Here is a 19,247-nt window from a genome sequence, read left to right on the forward strand (position 1 = left end):
GCCTCTTGGATTTCAATGTCTGTTTCCTTCCCCCGATTGGGGAAGTTCTCAGCTATAATTTGTTCAAGGACTCCTTCAGCGCCTTTCCCTCTCTCTTCCTCTTCTAGAATTCCTATGATACGGATATTGTTCCATTTGATTGTATCACTCAGCCTCGAACTCTTGTTTTGTGTTCCTGGATCCGTTTAGCTCTCCTTTTCTTGGCTTCCTCTTTTTCTATAATTGTGTCTTCTAATTTACCTATTCTCCTCTCTGCCTCTTCAATCCGTGCGTTGGACGCCTCCATTTTATTATGCATCTCATTTATAGCATTTTTTAATTCATCACAACTATTTTTAAGCTCATAGTCTTTTTAGCAATAGTTTCTCTGATGTCTTCCATGCCTTTTTCAAGCCCAGCGATTAATTTTATGACTATTGTTGTAAATTCTTGTTCAGTTATGTTGCTTTTATCTGTTTTGAGCAGTTCTTTAGCTGTCGTTTCCTCCTGGATTTTCTTTAGAGGAAAGTTCTTCTGTTTCATCATTTTGGCTAGCTTTCTGTCTCTTCTTAGTTTTAAAAACTTGTTATGCACTCTGCACCTGCAAGTTCTGCTGTATTAAAGAAGGGTCCCTGACTGTCCAGGGCCTGTCTGCTCAGGAAGCGTTCTTGAATGGTGTCTCTTGGTCTCTCTTGTTGAGACTTTGGTTATTTTATTTCCCTATTCATAGTGGTATTTGGGACTCTCCACCATGTGTACTTTGGCTTGTTTCTTGAGGTAGCCCTTCTTGTTCTTGAGGGCGTTTGCGCACATCTTCTGCTCCTCATAGATGATTTATAAGCCATCCTTTGGCTAAGATGAGATGGATCAGAATATCCTAGCCAAAGTGGTTGATGAAATCTTAAATTTCCCCTACAGGTAGAGTTCTCTGGAGGTAGTATTATCTTGGGATGCACATTCCTAGGTCATGTGCCCTCAGGTGTCCTAATAAAATGAATGTGGTGATTTCTAACTTATCCAATGTAAAAAGGTTTAAAATTCACATGAAACTCGACTTGCAGCACTTTCTCCACTGAGCCGCTCTCCCGCAGACATATATCCCAGTGGAACGGCCCCTCGCCACCTCTGCTGCTCTGGCCGCTGTACCCAGCCCGGAATGTATTTTCATTTCTTGAAAAGGAACTCTATGAATGCACATCAATCTGTTTTTCAGGAAGTGTTAAAAAAAATCAGTGAACCATTTCTCACTCAAAGAATATGGATACAGGGCGCCTCGGTGGCTCACTCGTTTGAGTATCTGACTTCGGCTCAGGTCATGATCTCGCGGTTTACAAGTGAGCCCCATGTCTAGTTCTGTGCTGACAGCTCAGAGCCTGGAGCCTGCCTCTGATTCTGCGTCTCCCTCTCTCTCTCTGCTTTTCCTCTGCTCCCTCTCTGTCTTTCTCAAAAATGAAAAATGTTAAAAAGGAATTTTAAAAAAAAGAGATATTGCATACACGATAAAGCGTCTAGAAAACACTATGTCCGACAGAATTGACGTCAACAAAAGTCAGGTGTTTCCTCTTCAGGTGTAGTGATTCTGAAACCTAACATGAACAGAATCACCTGGTGAGCTTGTTTAACTTGCACGGTCCCAAACTTTTCTCCCAAGGCCCAGGAGTACTCACTTCAGTCACACATCTCAGAACACCCTGATTGATGACACATGGGTCACCATATATTGAGAAACATTCCTTCAGAGTCCTGATTTTCATGGTCTCATTCTGCCCTTTACTTGAGAACGAATAGGATCCTTCATGAAGCATCCAGGTGATTTTTTCTACAAGAACTCCTTACCGTAGGAGGTGAGATAGGAAGAAGGGATTAGCCCATTTCACCTTGGTATCTAGTTGTTAGTACAAATCCTAAACTCTACTTGTTTGCAGAACATTCTAGAATACTGCAAGTGCCTTGAACTGTTTTGTTTGTAACTAACTAGAAGTAACTAGGGTTTTAAAATTCAACTACCAAATAAACAAACTTTCAGGTAAAAAATAATATGTTACAGGGACACATTTTCTATCAAGTTATTTTTTCGAAAAGCTTTAAACAACAATCTCAATAATCTTACATTTTAGTGATTTTCTGCAATTTCCACTGAAGGTTCAAACATACATGAAAAAGCCCTTGCTTCATTGCCTAAAAAAATAGACGAATAGATATTCATTTAGATAAAAATCATTAGTCCAGCACATACCTAATGGTTAATATAGAATCAGTACTACTGAATTGATGTCTCAATGTAAAGGCATCAAAAACCTAGTTCTCTAAACAAGCAAAATCACCTAAATTCGGGCCACTTCTTAAGCTAATATTGCTGTGGACTTTTACTGGATATGTTTGTACAAGCTCCCCTGTCCCCAAAATCTCACTGCCTATTAAAACATGATACATTTATTAGAAACAAAAGCTTTTTCTTTTTTTTTTTAAATTGTTTTAACATTTGTTTCTTTCTGAGCGACAGAGTGTGAGCATGGGAGGGACAGAGAGAGAGGGAGACACAGAATCAGAAGCAGCTTCCAGGCTCTGAGCTGTCAGCACAGAACTAGACATGGGGCTTGAATCCACAAACCGTGAGATCATGACCTGAGCTGAAGTCGGACGCTCAACCGACTGAGCCACCCAGTCACCCCAACAAAAGCTTTTTCTAGGAAAGAAGAGATTTTTAGCACTGGAAAATTACCGATCAAGGCTCACCTGTTAGCAAAAAGCTGCAGGGCAGTGAATTCCAGTCCTAACTCAGCTTCTGATGTTAATATGACTGAAGACGCTTGGGTTCACTGCCCAGTTTCCTCACCCGTGAACCTGGAATAACAACACACCCTCCTTTACAAAGGAACCATGTTGTGTAACAAAAAAAGTGAAGACAGCTTTTTCCCAATTCAAGAGATGAAACTATAGCCTCATTGTGATATTCCTCACACATACTTCAACAACTCCCTGACATTTTAACTATTCATTACTTGTTTATTCTCCATTTCAATACCTTCTATTCAGATCCCTTTGCTTTCCTCAACCTTGTGTATCTCCCTAGTTTTAGTCTCTGCTGGTGAACCCCTCACCAACCTTTCTGACAAACGTTACTCTTGACTCCCAGATCTCCCATCCTTCCTAGCGACCTCTGGCCTGGGTCCCCTCACGCTTCACACACCGTGCTTACCGCCATGCCTCTGCCTGCTGCCTCTGGACACACTTGTCAGCCAGCCAACTATCAATGGGGTGGTGACAGTGGCTCTTGCATGGGATGGAGCGCACATCCCTCCCTGACTCTTACCCATTCCTCCCATGTGCAGCCCCCCACACACTGTAATAATACCTCTTATGTGTCATAACTATGTCATGACCCCCTCTTAGGGCATATGTCACCTGCTAACTTCTTTCAGATTCCTGGCATTCTGTACAGGAGGTTGTTCAATATGCCCCCCAGATGGTAATTAATTATTAGACTTGTCATTTTTCAATGGTTTGGTTTGTAAATTTGGCTTAAAGAAAGAGGAGAGGAGAGGAAAAAGGATACAACACCAGCAAGCCTATAGTAATCTGAAAACTCTAATATCTGCCCTCAAGTATCCTAAAGCTTAATATTCAACTCCCCAAGATTATTTGCAACTAAATGGATTCCCCCTTTCCTTAATCAATAAACATTTTGCAATCACTTAGACACCATTAACTGAAAATATTGTTTTAGTGTAGTGTTTGTACTTATTACATCATGGTTTATATTTGAAAAGGCATCTGTATGATTATTATATAGGAAATAGTAACATCCCACTAATGTGGCATTACAAGGAAGACTTCCATTCCACACAAGTTAAATTTCTGGATGAATGAAAATTGCCTCCTTAAGGACCAATCTTTTGAAAAATTTCACCATTTTTGATGAAACTCTTAGTTTTTGAAATAATAATAAAACACTTCAGGGGCACCTGGGTGACTCATTCAGTTAACCATCTGACTCTTGATCTGAGGGGTTTTAGTTCAAGCCCCAAGGTGGGCTCTGTGCTGGGAGTGAACCCTACTTAAAAGAAAAAAAAACACCTCGATATCTACATAATTAGATTGTCAATGGGTATATTTGTAAAATATATATAGACATCTGCCTCCTTATATAATGGAAATCAAATATAATTTTCCCTTTTCATTTCACCTCCAGAGCATTGTTAAAAGCATCCATTATTCAATATTGTAATAATCCAGTACTAATTTTGTTTCTTTGAATTCTTGTCACTCAATAGTAGATTGCCAAATGATACTTCATGCTATTATTTTGCTCGTTGACCCCTTCTAATGCACCACTTCTAATCTACTCCAGACCACCAAACCAGGTAACCACACTTGCTCATGCACTATTGGTAGGAATGTAAGGTACTGCAGTTGAGATAGAAAATAGTATTGTGGTTCNTATTCTGAATGACAGGCTTGCTGGAGAGAGGATTCTTGGCTGCGTATTTTTTCTGTTCATCACATTGAAGATTTCCTGCCATTCCTTTCTGGCCTGCCACGTTTCAGTAGATAGGCCTGTAACTACTCTAATAGGTCTCCTTTTGTATGTTAGGGCCCTTTTATCCCTAGCTGCTTTCAGAATTCTCTCTTTGTCCTTATATTATGCCAGTTTCACTATAATATGTCGTGCAGAAGATCGATTCAAGTTAAGTCTGAGGGGAGTTCTCTGTGCCTCTTGGATTTCAATGTCTGTTTCCTTCCCCCGATTGGGGAAGTTCTCAGCTATAATTTGTTCAAGGACTCCTTCAGCGCCTTTCCCTCTCTCTTCCTCTTCTAGAATTCCTATGATACGGATATTGTTCCATTTGATTGTATCACTCAGCCTCGAACTCTTGTTTTGTGTTCCTGGATCCGTTTAGCTCTCCTTTTCTTGGCTTCCTCTTTTTCTATAATTGTGTCTTCTAATTTACCTATTCTCCTCTCTGCCTCTTCAATCCGTGCGTTGGACGCCTCCATTTTATTATGCATCTCATTTATAGCATTTTTTAATTCATCACAACTATTTTTAAGCTCATAGTCTTTTTAGCAATAGTTTCTCTGATGTCTTCCATGCCTTTTTCAAGCCCAACGATTAATTTTATGACTATTGTTGTAAATTCTTGTTCAGTTATGTTGCTTTTATCTGTTTTGAGCAGTTCTTTAGCTGTCGTTTCCTCCTGGATTTTCTTTAGAGGAAAGTTCTTCTGTTTCATCATTTTGGCTAGCTTTCTGTCTCTTCTTAGTTTTAAAAACTTGTTATGCACTCTGCACCTGCAAGTTCTGCTGTATTAAAGAAGGGTCCCTGACTGTCCAGGGCCTGTCTGCTCAGGAAGCGTTCTTGAATGGTGTCTCTTGGTCTCTCTTGTTGAGACTTTGGTTATTTTATTTCCCTATTCATAGTGGTATTTGGGACTCTCCACCATGTGTACTTTGGCTTGTTTCTTGAGGTAGCCCTTCTTGTTCTTGAGGGCGTTTGCGCACATCTTCTGCTCCTCATAGATGATTTATAAGCCATCCTTTGGCTAAGATGAGATGGATCAGAATATCCTAGCCAAAGTGGTTGATGAAATCTTAAATTTCCCCTACAGGTAGAGTTCTCTGGAGGTAGTATTATCTTGGGATGCACATTCCTAGGTCATGTGCCCTCAGGTGTCCTAATAAAATGAATGTGGTGATTTCTAACTTATCCAATGTAAAAAGGTTTAAAATTCACATGAAACTCGACTTGCAGCACTTTCTCCACTGAGCCGCTCTCCCGCAGACATATATCCCAGTGGAACGGCCCCTCGCCACCTCTGCTGCTCTGGCCGCTGTACCCAGCCCGGAATGTATTTTCATTTCTTGAAAAGGAACTCTATGAATGCACATCAATCTGTTTTTCAGGAAGTGTTAAAAAAAATCAGTGAACCATTTCTCACTCAAAGAATATGGATACAGGGCGCCTCGGTGGCTCACTCTTTTGAGTATCTGACTTCGGCTCAGGTCATGATCTCGCGGTTTACAAGTGAGCCCCATGTCTAGTTCTGTGCTGACAGCTCAGAGCCTGGAGCCTGCCTCTGATTCTGCGTCTCCCTCTCTCTCTCTGCTTTTCCTCTGCTCCCTCTCTGTCTTTCTCAAAAATGAAAAATGTTAAAAAGGAATTTAAAAAAAAAGAGATATTGCATACACGATAAAGCGTCTAGAAAACACTATGTCCGACAGAATTGACGTCAACAAAAGTCAGGTGTTTCCTCTTCAGGTGTAGTGATTCTGAAACCTAACATGAACAGAATCACCTGGTGAGCTTGTTTAACTTGCACGGTCCCAAACTTTTCTCCCAAGGCCCAGGAGTACTCACTTCAGTCACACATCTCAGAACACCCTGATTGATGACACATGGGTCACCATATATTGAGAAACATTCCTTCAGAGTCCTGATTTTCATGGTCTCATTCTGCCCTTTACTTGAGAACGAATAGGATCCTTCATGAAGCATCCAGGTGATTTTTTCTACAAGAACTCCTTACCGTAGGAGGTGAGATAGGAAGAAGGGATTAGCCCATTTCACCTTGGTATCTAGTTGTTAGTACAAATCCTAAACTCTACTTGTTTGCAGAACATTCTAGAATACTGCAAGTGCCTTGAACTGTTTTGTTTGTAACTAACTAGAAGTAACTAGGGTTTTAAAATTCAACTACCAAATAAACAAACTTTCAGGTAAAAAATAATATGTTACAGGGACACATTTTCTATCAAGTTATTTTTTCGAAAAGCTTTAAACAACAATCTCAATAATCTTACATTTTAGTGATTTTCTGCAATTTCCACTGAAGGTTCAAACATACATGAAAAAGCCCTTGCTTCATTGCCTAAAAAAATAGACGAATAGATATTCATTTAGATAAAAATCATTAGTCCAGCACATACCTAATGGTTAATATAGAATCAGTACTACTGAATTGATGTCTCAATGTAAAGGCATCAAAAACCTAGTTCTCTAAACAAGCAAAATCACCTAAATTCGGGCCACTTCTTAAGCTAATATTGCTGTGGACCTTTACTGGATATGTTTGTACAAGCTCCCCTGTCCCCAAAATCTCACTGCCTATTAAAACATGATACATTTATTAGAAACAAAAGCTTTTTCTTTTTTTTTAAAATTGTTTTAACATTTGTTTCTTTCTGAGCGACAGAGTGTGAGCATGGGAGGGACAGAGAGAGAGGGAGACACAGAATCAGAAGCAGCTTCCAGGCTCTGAGCTGTCAGCACAGAACTAGACATGGGGCTTGAATCCACAAACCGTGAGATCATGACCTGAGCTGAAGTCGGACGCTCAACCGACTGAGCCACCCAGTCACCCCAACAAAAGCTTTTTCTAGGAAAGAAGAGATTTTTAGCACTGGAAAATTACCGATCAAGGCTCACCTGTTAGCAAAAAGCTGCAGGGCAGTGAATTCCAGTCCTAACTCAGCTTCTGATGTTAATATGACTGAAGACGCTTGGGTTCACTGCCCAGTTTCCTCACCCGTGAACCTGGAATAACAACACACCCTCCTTTACAAAGGAACCATGTTGTGTAACAAAAAAAGTGAAGACAGCTTTTTCCCAATTCAAGAGATGAAACTATAGCCTCATTGTGATATTCCTCACACATACTTCAACAACTCCCTGACATTTTAACTATTCATTACTTGTTTATTCTCCATTTCAATACCTTCTATTCAGATCCCTTTGCTTTCCTCAACCTTGTGTATCTCCCTAGTTTTAGTCTCTGCTGGTGAACCCCTCACCAACCTTTCTGACAAACGTTACTCTTGACTCCCAGATCTCCCATCCTTCCTAGCGACCTCTGGCCTGGGTCCCCTCACGCTTCACACACCGTGCTTACCGCCATGCCTCTGCCTGCTGCCTCTGGACACACTTGTCAGCCAGCCAACTATCAATGGGGTGGTGACAGTGGCTCTTGCATGGGATGGAGCGCACATCCCTCCCTGACTCTTACCCATTCCTCCCATGTGCAGCCCCCCACACACTGTAATAATACCTCTTATGTGTCATAACTATGTCATGACCCCCTCTTAGGGCATATGTCACCTGCTAACTTCTTTCAGATTCCTGGCATTCTGTACAGGAGGTTGTTCAATATGCCCCCCAGATGGTAATTAATTATTAGACTTGTCATTTTTCAATGGTTTGGTTTGTAAATTTGGCTTAAAGAAAGAGGAGAGGAGAGGAAAAAGGATACAACACCAGCAAGCCTATAGTAATCTGAAAACTCTAATATCTGCCCTCAAGTATCCTAAAGCTTAATATTCAACTCCCCAAGATTATTTGCAACTAAATGGATTCCCCCTTTCCTTAATCAATAAACATTTTGCAATCACTTAGACACCATTAACTGAAAATATTGTTTTAGTGTAGTGTTTGTACTTATTACATCATGGTTTATATTTGAAAAGGCATCTGTATGATTATTATATAGGAAATAGTAACATCCCACTAATGTGGCATTACAAGGAAGACTTCCATTCCACACAAGTTAAATTTCTGGATGAATGAAAATTGCCTCCTTAAGGACCAATCTTTTGAAAAATTTCACCATTTTTGATGAAACTCTTAGTTTTTGAAATAATAATAAAACACTTCAGGGGCACCTGGGTGACTCATTCAGTTAACCATCTGACTCTTGATCTGAGGGGTTTTAGTTCAAGCCCCAAGGTGGGCTCTGTGCTGGGAGTGAACCCTACTTAAAAGAAAAAAAAACACCTCGATATCTACATAATTAGATTGTCAATGGGTATATTTGTAAAATATATATAGACATCTGCCTCCTTATATAATGGAAATCAAATATAATTTTCCCTTTTCATTTCACCTCCAGAGCATTGTTAAAAGCATCCATTATTCAATATTGTAATAATCCAGTACTAATTTTGTTTCTTTGAATTCTTGTCACTCAATAGTAGATTGCCAAATGATACTTCATGCTATTATTTTGCTCGTTGACCCCTTCTAATGCACCACTTCTAATCTACTCCAGACCACCAAACCAGGTAACCACACTTGCTCATGCACTATTGGTAGGAATGTAAGGTACTGCAGTTGAGATAGAAAATAGTATTGTGGTTCCCCCTCAAATAGAAATAGAGTATCCATATAATTCAGCAATTCCACTTCTCAATATATACTCAAAAGAATTGAAAGTAGGCTCTCAAAGAGATATTCATACACCCACGTTTATAGCAGACCTATTCAGGATAGCCCAAAAGTGGAAGCAGCCTAAGGGTCCATTGACAAATGAATGGATAAACAAAATGTGGTATGTCCATATGATGGAATATTATTAAGCCTTAAAAAAACAAACATTTTTCCCCCCAGAGTCCTACATTGTCCTGGGCAGAGTGATCATTCCCATGTTGGCCTTAACCTGTGCATGTCAAGACCCAACCCTCACCCCACCCTCTACCCTCCCCACCAGTAAAGTGCTTTGAAATCTCATGTAGTGGCTTTTTCTGCTCCCCTCCTCTCTTAAGTTCCAGGAGGGTCAAAAAGGGAGAGAAAGGAATTGAGTAGGGGCAGATGGAGTGAGGACAACACCAGCTCAAGAGGAGGTCCAGGAGAGAGGACTAGTAGCCCCTCAGCCCCTGCTTTGCATCAGGCCTGAGGGGTAGATAGTGTGCATGTGTGTGTGTGTGTGTGTGTGTGTATGTTATTACTCCATTTTGCAGATGAGGAAAATGAGGCTCAGGGTGAGTACCCCTTTCCAAATGCTCAAAATGAATGAAATAAGAGAAATAAGTACCCTGTTGTGAGTTCATTATTTTCAGATTATATCATTCCTACTTTGGGGTGGGGGGAGAGGAAGAGGTTTTAAAAAAGGAAAGAAATTCTGTCACATGATACAACATGGATGAACCTGAAGACATCATGTTAAGTGAAATAAGCTAGACACAGAAAAATAACACTGTGTGACTCCACTTACATGAGGTATGTAGTGTGTTCAAATTTATAGAGATGGGTTGGGGGGCTGGGGAGAAGGGAAAACAGGGGGTTGCTTAACAGTTCAGAGTTTCAGTTTCACAAGATGAAAAGAGTTCTAGTGGAGCGCCTTGGTGGCTCAGTTGATTAGGTGTCCTACTCTTGATTTCGGTTCAGGTCATGGTCTCACAGTTTGTGGGATTGAGCCTCGTGTGGGCTCTGTGTTGACAGTGTGGAGCCTGCTTGGGATTCTCTCTCTCTCTCTCTCTCTCTCTCTTTCTCTCTGTGCCCCTCCCCCTGCTCACCCACCCACATGTGTGAATGCTCTCTCTCTCCAAATAAATAGATATTTTTAAAAAAGAAAAAAGAAAAGAGTTCTAGAGATTGATTGCATAGCAACGTGAATGCACTGTATATTTAAAAAGGGTTGAAATGATAGGGACACTTGGGCAGCTCAGTTGGTTGAGTGTCCAACTTTGGCTTATGTCTTGATCTTGCGGTTCTTGAGTTCAAGCCCCACATTGGACTTGCTGCTCTCAGTGCATCGCCCTCTTCAGGTCTCCTGTCGCTCTCTCTGTCCTTCCCCCACTCTTGCTCTCTTCTTCGCTCAAAAATAAATAAACATTTAAAAAATTTAAAAATAGATAAATAAAATCATTTGAAATGGTAAATGTTACGTTATATGTATTTTACAATTAAAACTAAAATGTATAAAAAAGAAACAGGCATTAATTGATTCAGTTAATATTTCTTTTGTGCCTACTATGTATCAGACCCTGTGTCAGGTCCTGTTCCCTGTTGGTTTCAGGGGAAAAGTGCTAAACGATACAAAATTTTGTCCTCTATGGAGGTTACATTCTATTGTATAGTATATAACAGGATATATACTTTAGCGATCTACCTAAAGTACACAATTTTAGGACGTTGGTTCTTAGAACATAAATGATTTGTCTATAAGATCTGCAGCCTGACCTATTTGGATGTAGAATATGTCTGAAGTTTAAATATCTTAGTTCTAGAAGAGCATAATGATCAACATGTTTAAAACTGACCTATCACCAACACCTTTTGGGTATGTTTGCTTAGTTTTTCTTTCTGTTATATAGATTATGGAATGGGATATGACAGACTGAAATATACAAATGGACAATGGCCAGACCATTGTATGAAAATAAAACTTTGACCCACAACCTTCAGCAACCTGCCCAGGAAACCAACCTCTTATCTACAATAAACAACACAGGAAGCCAGCCCGCTATAAATCAGACTTAGGGGGAACAAGAGCACTAACTCCAGTGACAGTGCAGGAAGCTAAACAATAACTATTGTAACAATCAGCCTAAAATGGCCAGGACTTGATTAATAACTGACAGCTTCCCTAATTTTTGTCCCTGCTTCCAACTTGAGACCAACCAGAGAAAGCCAAATATGCACCCCTGACCAATCACCTAGGATGCTCTGCTTCTACTTAGACTGCCTACAGCTTCCCCCATGCCAACAGCCTCCAATCGGGCATTCCTGAAGCCCCCCCACCCCTTTGTGCACTTTATAAAGCTTTCCCACTCCTCTTCCTGCCTTTGAGTCCCCATCAGTATGAAAGGGACTGTGCCTGTCTCCCTTACTATATAGCAAGCTCACAATAAAAAAGCTAAAGGGCTTTTCTCATTTTGGTGGCCATTGTTTATTTCCACAGATATTTTCTATGTACTTGCAAATTGTTATTCAATCTTTTAAAATAGTTAATAACTACCAACACATAACTATTCCAGCTCCTGGGTTACTAGCAAAATCTCTGTCTTGCCCATCACCCTCTACCTGGTTCCCAGCTTTCACACCAGGTTGCCCAGCAAATGGCATGATTGCCATGCACCTGCCCCAGATCAACAGTTCTTTTCATTATTACAGTGGCATAATTTTTAACAATGAATGATCATTTGAAAAAATTCTTTTAGAGAAATTATTTTTCCACTTAAATTCCTAGTTAATCTTCTACTGTACTTATTTCAGGCATTGAGAAATACTTTCCATTTGTTTGTTCTAAGGTTTGTGGGGAGTTGGATGACCTCCAAACAACAGGAACATTTCTACATCCTACTTGAGAATATACGTACAAGACCTTAGGAACTATTTCCATTTGCTTGTATCTGAATTACCACTAGGTAAACATCAGGTGTAAGAAAATACTAGATAAAGCTGCATTGATTTGGGTGCTGAACAATCACTGTAATGGATATTATCTTTAAAATACTTGATGTCCTTTTCTCTCTGTGCCTCCAGTATATGACCTCCCTCTATTCTGTCAGCAGCGTCCATTTGCCTCAGGCAGGATTATCATTCTTATGGCAGGAAGGTGAAGAGAAAATATGACATATATTTCGCAGTCTAGTCTTTGCTTTTGAGAATTTTGAAGATCACAGGCTTGCAAAACAGGTTTTCAAAGAGAAAAGACTCCCTAAATTCCAAATACTCTCTCATTATGTTCCAAGAGGAAAATCTGGCTGGCTCATAGATTATTGTGAACATATCATTCTTAACAATAGGTGGTCATTTGAAAAATTTTTAAGTGGGACAATTTTGCTTTACTTTTTTTAAATGTTTATTTATTTTTGAGAGAACATGAGTGGGGTAGGGGCAGAGAGAGAGGAAGAGATCTGTGAGATCATGAACTGAGCTGAAACCAAGAGTAAAATACTCAAATGACTGAGCCACCCAAGTGCCCCATACAATCTGTCTTTAAACCAGAGTGTAAGGGAATCCTTTGAAAAAGAAAAGGAATCCCCTATGACCCAGCAATAGCACTGCTAGGAATTTACCCAAGGGATACAGGAGTGCTGATGCCTAGGGGCACATGTACCCCAATGTTCATAGCAGCACTCTCAACAATAGCCAAAACATGGAAAGAGCCTAAGTGTCCATCAACAGACGAATGGATCAAGAAGATGTGGTTTATCTATACCATGGAATACTACATGGCAATGAGATAGAATGAAATCTGGCCATGTGTAGCAACATGGATGGACCTTGAGGGTGTTATGCTGAGTGAAATCAGTCAGGCAGAAAAGGACAGATACCATATGTTTGCACGTGTAGGAGGATTAGGAGGAACTTAACGGATTACCGTGGGCGAGAAGATGGGGATAAATAGTGGGGGAGAGGGAGAGAGGAAAACCATGAGAGACTCTTGAATGCTGAGAACAAACTGAGGACTGATGGGTTTCGGGGACAAGGGGAAGGGGGGAGATGGGCATGGAGGAGGGCACTTGTGGGCATGAGCACTTGGTGTCATATGGAAACCAACTTGACAATAAACTATTTGTAAAAAAAAAAAAAAAGAAGAAGAAGAAAAGAAAAAGAAAGAAAAAAGAAAAAGAAAAAAAGAAGGAAAAGGAAAAGGAAAATTAAAAAATCCCTTCTCTTTCAGGTCTGGGGAGCAACAGCAAGACAAATGCTAAGATTTCCCCTCTAATGAGAGAATTACTGGAGAGGACGACATCTCCTGGGCTAAGAGGAACGATTCTGGAGCTTTCTTGTGCTTTTTCAGGCTCACTAAATCATGCTCAGACTAGATACTTGTTTATAATGTTAAGTTAAATGCATTGTGTAATGAGTCTTAGAACTCGGTGTTCAGGGATTTCACATGAGTCTGTGCTCTATTCCCTGCTCCACCCCCACTGTCTCTGCAAATGGAAAAGGTATTGCACAAGGGATCTTTTTGTTGAAACCCATTTATTGTTTGTTGCCTTTTTAAGACAGTGAATGTGTTAATTATGTTATTTCAAGAAAGTAAACAATATATACCTTTTAGAAAAGTGATTAATTCACACATAAAGCTTGTTTTGAATCTGCAGGAAGACTAATCAGCCCAGGATATGGGGTGTCGTTTCTGTTTCTTTATCAACTTGGCTCCCTCTAGCGTCAGTTTGCAAATTTTAGTAGGTCCTAAAATTACACATTCTAGGCCCTCTTTTACAGCACAATTTTTTCATAGGAAGGTTTTGGGGGAAATGATTACTTGATATATTTTTTTAGCAAAGATCATATTTAGCCTTTTTATGAAAAATTACTAAGGTTTATATATACGGTTGACAGATGTAGCAAATAAAACTACAGCATACCCAGTAAAATTTAGATTTCAGATAAAAAAATCAGTAATTTTTTAGTATAAGTATGCTCCAAATGCATTAACCGGGCAATGGTATATATTTGCATAGTATTTTACATCTCGTTTAACAAATGAGAATTCTGAGGATCAAAATTTTCAATTCCAAACTCTGTTTTTCTCAACTTCCCATGACTTGTTCTTGCGTTTTCATTCTTAGTTTTCCTTGTAAGTTCCCAAAAGAATTCAGGTCAGAGGTCTGATCAGAGGACACTTGATTTTAAGCTTCAAGGATCCTGGGATATCTTTATTTTAACATGATGAAGGGAAATGATTCAATAAGTACTGGTCTATGCACAACCCCCAGGAGATCTTTACCTCTCACTGAATCAGGATTCAGTGAATGTAGGAACTATTTCTGTTTGCTGGGTTCCATTTGGACCCTCGTGTTGACCGGTGTATCTACAGGTAAGGAATTAAGGCTTGGAGTACAAGATGACACACTACTCAGTAGGGAGCTGAGATTTAATTCACATAGTCGGCCAGAACAAGATAGTAGATGTTCCAAGCTTTTCAGGCCTCGCAGTCTCTGTCACGACCACTCAATGCTGCTGTTGTAAGGCAAACGTGGCCGTGGGCAACACACCAATGAAGAGACATAGATGGCCAAGCTCCAATAAACTTCGTTTATGGGCACTGAAATTTGAATTTCAAATAATTTTTACATTTTGTGATTTATTATTCCTTTGAATTTTCCCAATCATTTAAATGTAAACACCATTCTTAGCTCTAGAGTAGGGGTTGGCAAAGTGAGCCTGTAGTTCAAATCCTGCCCACTGCCTGTTTTTGTAAATCAAGTTATTCATCATTTCTCTCCTTGATGTTCCTCTTGAAGGACATTCCCATTAATTCTTCATGGTAGATGAATTCATACAACAGATGTTGTGATTAATCAAGTCTAATGTTTCATCTTTCCATGGTGCCATATAGGGCTTTTACTAAAGTAATTGGCTTATATTCTTCAGGAGCTCTTTTATTTTTTTTTTAAAACGTTTTATTTATTTCTGAGAGAGAGAGAGAGAGAGTGCGTGAGCAGGGGAGGGTCAGAGAGAGAGGGAGACACAGAATCTGAAACAGGCTCCAGGCTCTGAGCTGGCTGTCAGCACAAAGCCTGACGCGGGGCTCAAACCCACGAACCATGAGATCATGACCTGAGCCCGTCAGACGCTCAACCGACTGAGCCACCCAGGCGCCCCTAGGAGCTCTTTTAAAAAGTAAATTAGCAATATTAGATTGTACCTATGCGTTGGCATAAAACTAGTGATTATCTTAATGAAATTACTCTTTAATCAGATAGTTCATTAAGCATTTTCCTCCTAGTTGGGCACAAATCTAGGCACAATAACTATAGAAAGAAATCCACTTACCTTTGGTGACAATTCATCAGGAGCATATACTTGGATTTTTCTTTGGAATTACATCTGTGCTCATTCCTTGTGGTGGGACAAACAAGTGTGATAGCTATTGAAATCCTGGTGGCACCTCACTAAGTGTTTTCTCCTGTGCTGCATCCAGGGGAAGTGTGTGACGGGAAAATGGAGACAACCGCTTGGGATTTTTGGGTTTTTTCCTAATACTTATTATTGTCATAACTTTTCCTTTCAAGCAGTGACATTTTTTTCTCCTAAATATTAAATCTTTTAAAAAATATTTTTTAGGGGCGCCTGGGTGGCTTAGTCGGTTAAGCGTCCGACTTTTGCTTGGGTCATGATCTCGCAGTTCGTGGGTTCGAGCCCCGCGTCGGGCTCTGTGCTGACTGCCAGCTCAGAGCCTGGAGCTTGTTTCAGTCTGTGACTCCCTCTTTCTCTGACCCTCCCCTGCTCACGCTGTCTCTCTCTCTTAGAAATAAATAAAACATTAAAAAAAAAATATTTTTTTTAGAGAGTGAGTGAGCAGGGAGAGGCAGAGAGAGAGACAGAGATACAGAATGTGAAGCAAAGCTCCAGGCTCTGAGCTGTCAGCATAGAGATGGATGTGGGGCTAGAACTCATGAACTGGAGATCATGACCTGAGCCCAAGTAGGACGCTTAACCAACTGAGTCACCCAGGTGCCCCAAAATGGATTAAATCTTACGCCCAAAACAAAATTCATAGCATCTGAGACAAAAGGTGAATTTGAAATTGTCAAGATTTGACCATTTTTTTAATGTTTTCTTTATTTTTGAGAGATAGATAGAGACAGCATGAGCAGGGGAGGGTCAGAGAGAGAGGGAGACACAGAATCCAAAGACAGACTCCAGGCTCTGAGCTGTCACCAATCTATTGGTCCCAGAAGGCTCTCAATGTGGTTTCTTCCCTCTCCTCCTCTTGAACTTAGCTTCCTTACCACCTAGAATCAGGGCCTCTGTTTCCTCGGTAGTGCTCTGCTTTCCCGGTAACTTGCTCCAATAGAGCCCGATTTCACAGAATGCTTCCAGAAGCTCCCCATGTGCCCTGTGCTTTTGGCACAAGTCTTTCTGGTTTAGCACATATGCAGAGGTCTTTTCTCCTTCTGTCAGTGTGTGTTTAGAAATCTGGCATATGATTCCTGACAACACATTTTACTGCCGAGCCTCGCTCTGAATGTTTCCAGGCATTCTGCCACCGGAACCAGTGGGTTGACAGCACTAAATCCACCCAATCCACCACTGAAGGTGTGACTCCATAAATTGTGTCTTAAATCGCTTTTGCTTCTCTGGCTCTGAGGCTCCCATTGCTGCAACATTTTGTGGCAAGTTCCAAAGATGGGGGGAAAAAAACCTATCTAGTTCCTGACCTGCATTCCCTAGTAACATGCCTGGATTCTGGTTTCTGGTATCTTCTCCCCTCAGATGAGTTTCCCCACTTGCTGGTAGCCAGGATCATAGCAAACCTGATAGTGCAGGCTCCGGGATTCCCATTTTATAGATAAAAATAGAATAGTGTCTTAATCCAAACATGGTTGACACAGATCCTTCACTCTCCCATGAAAGTTGCCAATTTCTCTTTTTAAATTATGTGTCTGTTCTAGACCTTGGGTGTAAAATGGAAAGAGTTCAGAAAAGATAATCTCTTCCCCAAATTAATGCTCACAAAAATGGGGGGATTAAAAGCAAAATGATGCAGTAGCAATAAAAAAAGATGCGTGTATGTGGGGGGGGAGTTGTCACACTTCTATCATAATCTTTAAAAACTCAACAAAAGAGAAAAACAGCAGATTTCCATGATCCTCTTGACTGAGCAGGGTTCTAGATGCTTCTAATTCATCCCAGTTCCCACCCCCAGGAGTAGTATAAAAGGAAGGTAGGTGAGTGAGGGGGAACATCCCACAAAAATCATCTAATACTCCCAACAAAAAATAGGCAAGTCAAAAAGATACATAGGAGCCCAAGCCTAAGTTTTCCTCAAGAACAGAAGACGCTGCCCTCCATTTACCATCTTGTTGCTCTTGGCTAGAGAAGAAGGCAGAGCAATAGAAGTCAACCAGTAGCAATTACAGCAATAAATGAGGATTGGGGAAAATAGAAGACAAAAGGAAAATAATATTTTATGAGGGAAGAGGGGTCAAAGGAAGAATCAGAGTGAGTGGTCAGTTTCATCTCTTGTTTTCCTTTATTGATCTGTTGCCCTCAGCATCAAATATGATGCTAACTGGTGCTTTGACATGCATATGCTTAAAATCATACAAACCCTTCTACTATAGCTTTTTAAATCAGAAACAAGTGCTCAAAGTAGTAAACAATTTTGGCATCCATAGAGATGTTTTTTCCTTTTTAATAAATATGTTAATTATATTTATAGAATTCTTAATGTTGAATCATTTTTGCATTCCTGAGACGAACTCCACTTAGCTGGTCTATATTATTCTTTAAAAGTACTGTTAAATTACATGCAAACCGTTTATTCAGGATTTTGGCTTCCATATTAAAAACCTAAATTGGTCTGTAATTCTTTCCTGATCTCTGGCACCAAGGCACTTTGCTTTGACAGCCACCATGATAAGGAACTTCTGACTACATTCTAGAGTAGTTTATTTCCAGCTGAACCCCCTGTCAGAGAATACCAGGAAGAACTCCAAAATGTGAGCAGGACCTCAGCTGCATTCCCTTGCTTCTGCAACTGTTCATGCTGGTTGGATGTTCGTGCCCTGAATGTATACATGTATACTACCATAGTGTTACACACACACACACACACACACACAGAGTTTTCCTTTTGGAGTCCAGGGCAGAACAACCGGAGATGGATGGAAACCATCCTGGTCGTCTAGAGGGGTTTCCAGGGGCACAAAGACCTATGCTGCCCATTCTACACCCTTTTCAGGACATGAGAAGTACATAAACTATCCACAGATAATCAGGCCGCCTATAGATATGACTTGAGGCTCGCACAATGACCTGTCAGTGTTGTAGCTGGAACACGGTGATTCTCTTTGTATCTATCTGCAGATAAGACACAAAGCCCAAGGACACAGTGTCTTGGTTGGTGAACGCACAGTGTGTCTCAGTTACTGCCCTGTCAGATGAATTTGAAGGTTTCTTCTTAGACTGCTACATCTAGGCATAAATGACACAGGAACCTCTCTAGGCACAGAGGAGTCAGTACCAGTTCTGAGTCTCCAGTTTACAGGGTATTCCTACTATTAACGCACACATTTCTGGTGGAGAATGGAATGTACAGAATAGGATGAAGAGCTTGATGTGTACAATCAACAATTCCAGTCTTTATCATGAAACTCAACACAACCATATACTGAATTATACTCTTTTCTGTTATTCTAAAGTGTCATCATCAAAAATAAGAAGTAAGCACCAGGATTCGCAATTATTCAAACAGGGTATGAAACACCTCCATAAAAATATATAATTTCACCAGTGAAGTTTTGCCGTAAGTCCCAATACCAATTCCATTTTTTCTCCCCTTTTTTAACCTTACGTGTTGAGGTACTTCAGAGTCCATTGAAGGGTGAGGGAGAGAGGGAGCAAAGGTTGTTGAGGGATTTTTAGTTTAATGTTCTATTGATAGAAACACAGCCTCTCAGGACCAGATGAACAGACGTGACAAATAAGCTTTGCAAAAACAGAGGCACTGTTTAACGCCTCTGATCCCCAACAGCTCATACAGAGTGTAAGGTCCTTTGATTTATATAAGCCTTCAATTATAAACAAATCC

At 40.3% G+C, this 19,247-nt stretch overlaps 1 protein-coding gene, 1 long non-coding RNA gene and 1 pseudogene across 2 annotated transcripts in view; all 3 read right to left on the reverse strand.

The window, feature by feature from the left end:
• Positions 1 to 3,184, reverse strand: part of LOC144238008 (52 kDa repressor of the inhibitor of the protein kinase-like) — an 11,221-nt pseudogene extending 8,037 nt beyond the window's left edge.
• CCNY (cyclin Y) overlaps positions 1 to 3,258 on the reverse strand; it is a 317,839-nt gene extending 314,581 nt beyond the window's left edge. Inside the window, exons 1-3 of the mRNA XM_077771716.1 lie at positions 3,179 to 3,258; positions 2,716 to 2,823; positions 2,090 to 2,157 (exon numbers count right to left, since the gene is read on the reverse strand). The gene's annotated coding sequence lies outside the window, so the exon portion shown is untranslated. The remainder of the gene's footprint in view (positions 1 to 2,089; positions 2,158 to 2,715; positions 2,824 to 3,178) is intronic.
• A 3,528-nt stretch (positions 3,259 to 6,786) lies between these two features.
• LOC144237994 (uncharacterized) lies at positions 6,787 to 7,978 on the reverse strand. Its single transcript, XR_013336971.1, has 3 exons — positions 7,869 to 7,978; positions 7,406 to 7,513; positions 6,787 to 6,848 (listed from the first exon to the last, which is right to left on the reverse strand). It is a non-coding gene; the product is annotated as an uncharacterized LOC144237994 (long non-coding RNA).
• Positions 7,979 to 19,247: the final 11,269 nt, after the last annotated feature.

The sequence above is a fragment of the Crocuta crocuta genome, unplaced genomic scaffold, assembly GCF_008692635.1.
Source record: "Crocuta crocuta isolate KB4526 unplaced genomic scaffold, BGI_CrCroc_1.0 scaffold457, whole genome shotgun sequence".
NCBI classification, from domain to species: Eukaryota; Metazoa; Chordata; class Mammalia; order Carnivora; family Hyaenidae; genus Crocuta; species Crocuta crocuta.